The following is a 10,247-nucleotide window of genomic DNA, read 5'->3' as shown; positions in this document are numbered from 1 at the left end:
GCACTACTTTTGACCAGGGCCCTGGTCAAAAGTAGGGGACTATAAAGGGAATAGCGTGCCATTTAAGAAAGAAATGTGAAAGTGAATGAAATAATAGAGGGTAGAGAACAGGAAGATTACATGAGGGAAATTATTGTACTGTCTTACTGCGAGGATGAGTGGAAAGTGTGTTTGTGTGTGTGTGTGTGTGTGACTGAGAAGACAGTCTAATCATTTACAAAGAGAGAATGCACGTGTGTGCGTGTGCAAGAGTTTGAGCCTGAGAGAATTTAAGAGAGAGACAGAGTGCGTGCTTGAGAGTGTAGCAGTGGGTAATGTAATGTCTTTACATGTGTGGATGTCCGTCTCTGTGCTCTTCAAAGCCTCCCTAAGCTCCCTACAGAACTGGGTGAGAGGTCCCGTTCATTACGGCTGTGTGATGTGCCAAGCCTCAATGGAAAACAGATGTAGTGCCCCTCTCTTCTCTTCTCCAACCTCCACCACTCCCCTGCCTCTTTCTCTCTCGTTCTGTACCCCCATCTCCTTACCCCTATCTCCACCATTACTTCTCTCCTCTCTCGCTTTTTCCCCAATCCTCTCTCTCCTCTATTTTCACCTCTCCTCAAACCTCCACAAACAACGCCTTCTGTCTCTCACTTTCTCCCTCTCTCCCCGTCTTTTTCACTTTACCCCCTATCCTACTGAACACCCCCAGCCCCCCACTAACTCCTCACCCCCTCCCTCTCTCTTTCACCCCCGCTTTCTTTAAGAACCATTTTGACAGCCAGGGAAGATGGCTCCCCTCCTCCCCTAGCCTCCCTTTTTAGGACATTTCCATCTCCCTGACAACCAAACCTGTAACACTATGCTATTGGGTGTGGGTGTGTGTGTGTTGGGGGGGGTCAAGCTGGGTAGCCTGTCACATCATAGCCCCGAGACTCAGCGCCGCCGCACGAGAATGTCACTCCAAATGTCTCGGTGTGGCCTTGCACAGCGCAAGCAAACACCTCCCACCTGAGCGTGCCAATGGCCCTATGAGTGATCGCCGTGGTGGCGTGGGAGGCCGGCATATCTGACAGGTCTGGAAAAGCTGTCGCGATACCGAACGAGCCAAATGTCACGGGCATGCTGATTACCGAATCAGCCGTGTAATTGTTCCGGGGTAGTATCGAGTTCCGTGCGGAATCAGATTCAAAGGCCGACTGGCATTAATGAGCGACGGTTGTAGTTGGAGATATGAATCCCACTGATGTATTCTGTGATGTGTGCCTATTCAAGCCCGGCTGTAATGTAATGTAGGCAGTGTGAGTGATCACCAGTGTGGTGGATATGTATGGTGCAAGCCTGTCTGATGTGTAGGGCTTGTTGATATGTGGCTCCTGACATTTGTAGTGTATGTCGCCGAGCAGAATTGACAGCAAGGTGTTTCGATAAGTAATGAGGGTTAGGATATAGAAGACACTGGTGAATAACCAAGGAACACAACGAAGTGAAGGTCATACGCTGGTTATTAACTGTTATAACTCGTTTATTAACCATTTGGTGAGCTGTTTGTAGATCGTTGTGTCTCCCTTTTCCCTTTAAGTATCAACATGATTAAATACATCTAAGCTGCGGTATATTAAAAGGGCAACACACTCCATACTTTCCGTGTCCTGCAGTTACGGCAAATGTCTCCCATTTGTTTTGGAAGAGGGTTGTGATATCTGTGGAGATACAAGTTTTTTTTCTCCATTTTCTTTTTTACTGCGAACAACGGAGATGAAATAGGTCTTGATTGTGTTCTCAAGTTCGACTTGTCTGTACAGTTACATTTCAAGCTTAGGCACAGCATATCAACCCACCGGCTGGAACATATCAATGCACCCGGCTGGAACATATCAATCCACCAGCTGGAACATATCAACCCACCGGCTGGAACATATCAACGTAGCATTACTCTGTCGATCTATACAACAGAAAATAGTGGCCCAATAAAATTGATGCGTCACATGTCAATGTACATAACAGCGCTTTGTGTGACTAAAATCAATTGTCCTATTGCAGTCTCTCAATGGCATGGTGGCAAACCAATGGAACAGCTTTAAATGGCGGGAGTGAATCTCAGTTTTTGTTCCTGAAACACTGAACTGTCAAAGGAGGCCAAGTTTCCAGGAAATTGGTTCTTCTGGTACCAGGTTCTTCTGGTACCAGGTTCTTCTGGTACTCTGTTGAATAGACGTGTCGCTAGCTACAACTGTAATCTATATAACCACCCCTCCCAGAGGCCTGCTGGGCCAGAGAAACGTTCCATACTATCAGGATGACATCACCAGTTAGCCTACACACAGGCCGGGATTCAATCAGATGCATTGTCCACAAGCAAACGGCTCTGTCGACAAAATGCCTTTTAAAGGCGTTTTTTCAGACATTCGTGGAGTTTTCGGTAAACGTAAATTTAATTTTAAATGTTAACTGCAGTGTGTTTGTCAACACTGTGCCTTTGATTGAATCCCGGCAACAGGCAATTTGACTAAGTGGTGGAACCCAATTAAAGGCATGTGCCTTTAGGTCCTGACTCTAATCGGTAGGTATAGGCTGTCTGTATAAGCACTGTATAAGCCGTCATAACACATTGACAGTTACGTAGAGTATAGGCACGTGGAGATTTGACAGTTATTCAGTGGTGTGGGGTGTGGAAATGGAAACTGTTCTATCTACCCCCCAAGTCCTTTCAGCAACCTCTCACTTCTACACCCCAGCTCTCCTCTCCTCTTCTCTCCCTCTCTCTCTTCAGGTTCGATTTGACCTCTGCTTTCCGGCCCGAGCCCCAGAGCATTTTTCCTCTCCCTCTCTCACCTGCTCCTTCACTCTCCTTCTTCTACACCTCTCCACTCCTGGAATTCCTCTGCCAGTTCTGCTTTAAAGATGACTGACTCTTTTTCCCCCTCAGCTCTGGATTGGCCGTCGCTATGGAGACTGGTGCTGGAGTGCTGCGGGGAAGGCTAGTTCCTCCGCAGAGGTAGGTGAGGTGAAGCTTTCTCCTGTGATAATGTGTGTGTGTGTGTTCTAGTGTGTGCTGTCTACAATATGTTTGTCCGAGAGGCAGAGAGTGTGTGAGTGAAGTAAAGCCGGCAACGAGGCTCCTGCTTGTCAGCTGGTGTAGCTGCCTGTTCCGAGAAGGAATTCTCCACACTCCTGGTTGCCTAGCAATGTGTACCATCCGGTGTGAGTGTGTATCACAGTTGTATTTCTTTATTCAGTCCACTGTACACGTGCCTTTTTGTTTTACTCTAATCATAACTCTGCAAATAAGCTACAGTGTGTGGTTTCCATGTAGTGGCAGAGTGTGTGTCAATGTGTTTCTGCACTGTGTGGGTGGCAGCTGCAGTGGAGGCGAAGGTTCCGACTGTTCCTTTTACACACTGGAGATCAGCTCAGCTCATCTGGAGCCCTGGGCTCCTGGCTGCTGCAGGGGGAGTGCACCACAGCACCCTGGATTTGGCTCCTTTCCTACAGCACGGATCAAAGTAAACAGGCACAGGACTAGGGTGAGAGGGAGGGAGAGAGAGGGAAGCAGGGAGGTGACAGAGCGAGCGAGAAAGAGAGTGAGGGAGGGGATAGGGGGAGAGAGGGAGAGAACGAGAGAGAGGCATATGCTCCAAATCTTTATGTGCAGTGACCAGAGAGACCAAAAGAGAGAGAGAGGGAGAGGGATTTGGACAGGCCGTGGTCCAAACCTCTCTGCAGTGACACGGGAGAGAGAGGGGAGGCAGAGGCACCTTATTAGTATGTGCTGTGATGCAGATAGAAACTCAGTATGAGGTCCAAGAACCCAGCCACTGAGGCCAGAACACCGATAACAATCGAGTAGAATGGGTACCCAAGCCAAAACAAGTGTTCACTCTCTAGAGCGTGTTAGGTGCTAGGGAAAACACATTTTCGGATGGTGCAATAGACTTCGTATAGGTGAAATAAGGTCTTTGTTGTTCATAGGAGGATGTTGTGTTGGAGCTAGACGGGTGATGAATGTCCTAAAATGGACACCGTAGATGTGATCAAGTAGGGCCTATAACTTAAATCAAGAGGGTCTATTGAATAAGTGCACGGTGTATTGCAGTGGATTGCAGTTTACCGGTCCCAATTCAAAAATAAATTCATTTTTATAGCTGTTGATATTTATCTGCTCTGGTCTAGGGCGTCCATTTACAGCAGTCCCAGTCATCACATTCATTGGGAGATGACTGCATCTCACAATCAATTATTCTTGGTTTGAACAGTAGTTGGTTCCAGGTCATGATGTCTTTTTGTTACATCAAAGGAAACATATAATAGGTTTGCATACAAAGTAGACTCCAATTTCTTCCTTTTGCAGTTTTAAATGTCTATTTTTTTCTTGCAGTATTGCAGCTGGAAAAGCTTGACACAGATGTGTTGGTGTGTGTATTCAGTGTGTTGCATCAAAGACCATCATTAGCCGGCTACCACCCGGTTACTCAACCCTGCACCTTAGTGGCTGCTGCCCTATGTACATAGACATGGAATCACTGGTCACTTTAATAATGGAACACTAGTTACTTTAATAATGCTTACATACTGTTTTACTCATTTCATGTGTATATACTGTATTCTAGTCAATACCGCTCTGACATTGCTCGTTCTAATATTGATTTATTTCTTAATTCCTTTCTTTTACTTTTAGATTAGTGTGTATTGTGGTGAATTGTTAGATACTGCTACACTGTTGGAGCTAGGAACACAAGCATTTCGCTACACCCGCAATAACATCTGCTAAATATGTGCATGCGACCAATAACATTTAATTTTATGTGATTTGAAGGAGTAGTATTGTAATACGACTCCATCGTTTACAACCACATTTGGATAACTAACGGCCACAGATTTTCCCTAAATGCTTACTGGTGAATTAACAATCCCCCCTGGTTGGTAAGGTCTTTACTGAATGTGGTGGCTTGTTCCGTTTTTAAGTGCCACAGAGTCAGAATCAGATCTGGGCTCCAACACTATTTATCGGAGGCTATTTGATAGCAGCCTGCTGTTAGCGGCTTAACAGTTTGTTGCTATGCTGGCTCTAGCCAGATGACCAGTAAGCCACTGGCTGTGAATTGAGAAGCATTTTAAATTCGTTCAGATTGCATATCATAACATTTGAGCTTTTTGTATTCCCTTTATGGCCTAAATGGCCTAATAACATTTTAACAGCACGTAGAACATCAGCTTGGGAATGATTTGACTCTCTAAAATCCACTGAAACACCATTTCACCCATTTTAGCGAGATTGAAACAGACAATGTCTGTAGGCTATACATAAAATATCTGCAAAAGAATACATGTTTTACAAACCTTCTCTCTACTGTACATAAAAACATCTGAGAACCAACATGACCCCGTTCCAGTTTATTTCATTTCCCTTTTTGGAGCCAGGAAAAGCAAGCTTAATTAATTTTAATCTGTTAAGTAGCAGACTCTAGGTGCTATATTTAGATGTTGCATATTTGAACTAAGCCCGAGTGAACCCTTTCAACCTCCCCTCCATCCCCGCCCTCTCGGAGTATCAAAGTATTATTTCAAGCATGTAATCGTTAGCATCTCATTGGTACCTCTTTGGTACGGCATGTAGCATCGACCGCATTACTGCTCACTGCGTTTTAATTGGGCTATGCTACGCTATGCTATGCTAGCCTCATTTGCCCGTCTTGTTGTGCCTATTTATGTGGCTGGTTTGCCTGGCTGAGCATGGAGAGTCTGGCAACGTAGGCCTAAGATCTGTTGTTTTCATGTTTATGCTCAGACCTGCTTAATCTAACAACATCATGATATTATAATGCAATATGGAATCTGATGGGGATTACCTTTTATTATGGAAAAAATATGGTTGACTTTTTTAGTTGTTGAGTGATGGTGGTTTGTAGGCAGTGGGCTCTCTCCTTGAATCTTTGGGACAGTACTGATCTTCAAAGTGCATTCATTTCCTGCTATATTATTTCACAACTCTTTCATCTCTCTTTCCTTTCCCTCTTTCTTCCTCTTTCTCTCCTGCACACTCATTTATGGTCTCTGTCTCTTTTTCTCTCTCTCTTTCTCTCATCCTCTCCTCTCTCTCCCTCCATCTGGCTATTTCTGTGTGAGTGTGAGAGGATTTATCAGTAAGGCTGTGAGTGCCCCACTATTGCCAAATGAAGTAGCCATGTGGGGGGTATTGCCCAATGTCTCCAGATGTTTGACACGTGTTTCAGACACTCATTGCTGATAAATTGCCTCTCTCTCCCTCTCGCACAGCTGTGCCGTGATTGCTCTCAATCCTTTCTGACATGAAAACACATGCCTGCACGCACTCACATGTACACACACACACACACACACACACACACACACACACACACACACACACACACACACACACACACACACACACACACACACACACACACACACACACACACACACACACACACACACACACACACACACACACACACAGTTGAAGTCGGAAGTTTACATACACCTTAGCCAAATACATATAAACTCAGTTTTTCACAATTCCTGACATTTAATCCTAATAAATATTCCTTGTCTTAGGTCAGTTAGGATCACCACTTTATTTTAAGAATGTGAAATGTCAGAATAATAGTAGAAAGAATGATTTATTTCAGCTTTTATTTCTTTCATCACATTCCCAGTGGCTCAGAAGTTTACATACACTCAATTAATATTTGGTAGCATTGCCTTTAAATTGTTTAACTTGGGTCAAATGTTTCGGGTAGCCTTCCACAAGCTTCCCACAATAAGTTGGGTGAATCTTGGCCGATTTCTCCTGACAGAGCTGGTGTAACTGAGTCAGGTTTGTAGGCCACCTTGCTCGCACATGCTTTTTCTGTTCTGCCCACAAATTTTCTATAGGATTGAGGTCAGGGCTTTATGATGGCCACTCCAATACCTTGACTTTGTTGTTAAACCATTTTGTCAGAACTTTGGAAGTATGCTTGGGGTCATTGTCCATTTGGAAGACCCATTTGCGACCAAGCTTTAACTTCCTGACTGATGTCTTGAGATGTTGCTTCAATATATCCACATAATTGTCCTGCCTCATGATGCCATCTATTTTGTGAAGTGCACCAGTCCCTCCTGCAGCAAAGCACCCCCACAACATGATGCTGCCACCCCCGTGCTTCACGGTTGGGATGGTGTTCTTCGGCTTGCAAACCTCCCTCTTTTTCCTCCAAACATAATGATGGTCATTATGGCCAAACAGTTCTATTTTTGTTTCATCAGATCAGGGGACATTTCTCCAAAAAGTACGATCTTTGTCCCCATGTGCAGTTGCAAACCGTAGTCTGGCTTTTTTATGGTGGTTTTGGAGCAGTGGCTTCTTCCTTGCGGAGCGGCCTTTCAGGTTATGTCGATATAGGACTCATTTTACTGTGTATATAGATACTTTTGTACCTGTTTCCTCCAGCATCTTCACAACGTCCTTTGCTGTTGTTTTGGGATTGATTTGCACTTTTCACACCAAAGTACGTTCATCTCTAGGAGACAGAACGCGTCTCCTTCCTGAGCGGTATGACGGCTGCGTGGTACCATGGTGTTTATACTTTATACATTCCCAGTGGGTCAGAAGTTTACATACACTCAAATAGTATTTGAGTGTATGTAAAGTGTAGCTATTGTTTGTACAGATGAACGTGGTACCTTCAGGCGTTTGGAAATTGATCCCCAGGATGAACCAGACTTGTGGAGGTCTACAATTTGTGGAGGTCTTGGCTGATTTCTTTTGATTTTCCCATGATGTCAAGCAAAGAGGCACTGAGTTTGAAGGTAGGCCTTGAAATACATCCACAGGTACACCTCCAATTGACTCAAATGATGTCATAATTTTCAGGAATTTTCCAAGCTGTTAAAAGGCGCAGTTAATCTAGTGTATGTAAACTTCTGACCCACTGTAATTGTGATACAGTGAATTATAAGTCAAATAATCTGTCTATAAACAATTGTTGGAAAAATTATTTTTGTCATACACAAAGTAGATGTCCTAACCGACTTGCCAAAACTATAGTTTGTTGACAAGAAATTTGTTGAGTGGTTGAAAAACAAGTTTTAATGACTCCAACCTAAGTGTATGTAAACTTCCGATTTCTCTGTATACATACACGCACGCGCACACACGCTTCATCCAATTATCTCATTCCTTCTAGCTATCTTAGGCAGATTTGTCTCATAGCAGCGTGTGTGTGTGTGTGTGTGTGTGTGTGTGTGTGTGTGTGTGTGTGTGTGTGTGTGTGTGTGTGTGTGTGTGTGTGTGTGTGTGTGTGTGTGTGTGTGTGTGTGTGTGTGTGTGTGTGTGTGTGTGTGTGTGTGTGTGTGTGTGTGTGTGTGTGTGTGTGTGTGTGTGTGTGTCAGAGATAGAGAGCCAGTCAGATCTGATTCAATGTGATTTGTTTACCTTCACTCATCATTACACTAATCCTTTAAATGCCTTTCATGCTATTTTCCAAGCCTATCATGAGTAATGCCAAATCTCACAGCTTCATATCTGATCCACACATCCAAAAGGATTTTAATCACACTGAAACCATTTACTTACCGTACATTGGTCTTAATTTGGTTCATAAAGGTTTTAGATGAAAAGGGAAATTATGGTATTGATGAGGAAGGAGAAACCGAGACCCCTCTCTGCCCACACAGGCAATTTCCCAATTCAATTTTCTTCAATTCAAATGAATGAAAACAAATTAAGAAATGTGATTTACATGACAGATCTGAACACAACAGGACAATAGGACAATAGGACAGTTTACTATCAGGCTGTAGCAGGCTAAGCTGGTTGGTCCCTGGGATATACTTTACACACAGTATATGTGTATTGTCATAGAGGTATGACTCATAATTGACAACTATAAAATGAATCAAAGTTGACAAACTGTAAAATGAAATACTTTATTACCATTCCTCTGCATCTCACCAGGGACACAAATTTACTTTAAAAATTTATAATTTGCTGTGACACGTCTAACATAAAATTGGGACTAATTTCGACTAGAAGCTTGTGCACAATTATGACCACACAGCCTTAGTCATGCAGAAGTGCTCTCTACAAAAAATGACATTGCATGTAAAACATTCTACACTTAAACGAGAACATATTAGCATGCAAATTGTCGCGCCTCGTCGTCCACTGATTTGCATTGCTAACTGTGCAAAATACATGTGTCATGAATATGTCACCAAGGTTGTCATATCAGAGCCATTAGCTAAAGAGAGGCTCTTGATCTCCCTCTCTCTCATCTCTATCTTCATCTCCCTCTTTTCCTATTGTCTCTGTCTCCGTCCGTCTGGTTAAAGGGATAGTTTGCGGCATCAAGTTTTGTCAGGCGTTATTGTTTGTGAAAAACTGACTAGTGGATAGCTCATATTTTATTAGTCTGTCTGTCTGTCTGTCTGTCTGTCTGTCTGTCTGTCTGTCTGTCTGTCTGTCTGTCTGTCTGTCTGTCTGTCTGTCTGTCTGTCTGTCTGTCTGTCTGTCTGTCTGTCTGTCTGTCTGTCTGTCTGTCTGTCTGTCTGTCTGTCTGTCTGTCTGTCTGTCTGTCTGTCTGTCTGTCTGTCTGTCTGTCTGTCTGTCTGTCTGTCTGTCTGTCTGTCTGTCTGTCTGTCTGTCTGTCTGTCTGTCTGTCTGTCTGTCTGTCTGTCTGTCTGTCTGTCTGTCTGTCTGTCTGTCTGTCTGTCTGTCTGTCGTCTTCTGATCCCTATGTGTCATCATCAAATCCCATCCCTTCTTCCTGCGCTCTCTCTCACATATCAGATTGTTGGACTCTGTCAGGTGACCGGGATCTGGCAGTGCCCTTGTCCCATCTGTTAGACAGAGTCTGGGTGAGTGAGAGAGAGAGGAGAAGAGAGACGGGCGTGTGGGATGTGTGTGTGTGTGGACGTGTTTAACTATACTTGTGGGGACCAGAAGTCCCCTCAAGAATAGTAAACTTTTTTTATATACCAGCTGGGGACATTTTGTTAGTCCCCACAAGGTAAAATACTATTTCTAGGGGGTTTAGGGCTAAGGTTGGAATTAGTGTTAGGGTTAGAATTAGGTTTAGGGTTAATTTTAGGGTTAGGTTTTGGGGTTAAGGTTAGGGTAAGGATTAGAGTTAGTGTTAGGGGTTAGCGAAAATAGGATTTTGAATGGGACTGATTTGTGTGTCCTCACAAGGTTAGTTACAGTGCCTTCGGAAAGTATTCAGACCCCTTGACATTTTCCACATTTTGTTAGATTACAGCCT

This window comes from Salvelinus alpinus, chromosome 29, assembly GCF_045679555.1.
Source record: "Salvelinus alpinus chromosome 29, SLU_Salpinus.1, whole genome shotgun sequence".
Classification (NCBI taxonomy): Eukaryota; Metazoa; Chordata; class Actinopteri; order Salmoniformes; family Salmonidae; genus Salvelinus; species Salvelinus alpinus.
The sequence above is the reverse complement of the archived record's forward strand: the minus strand, read 5'-3'. Positions refer to the sequence as shown.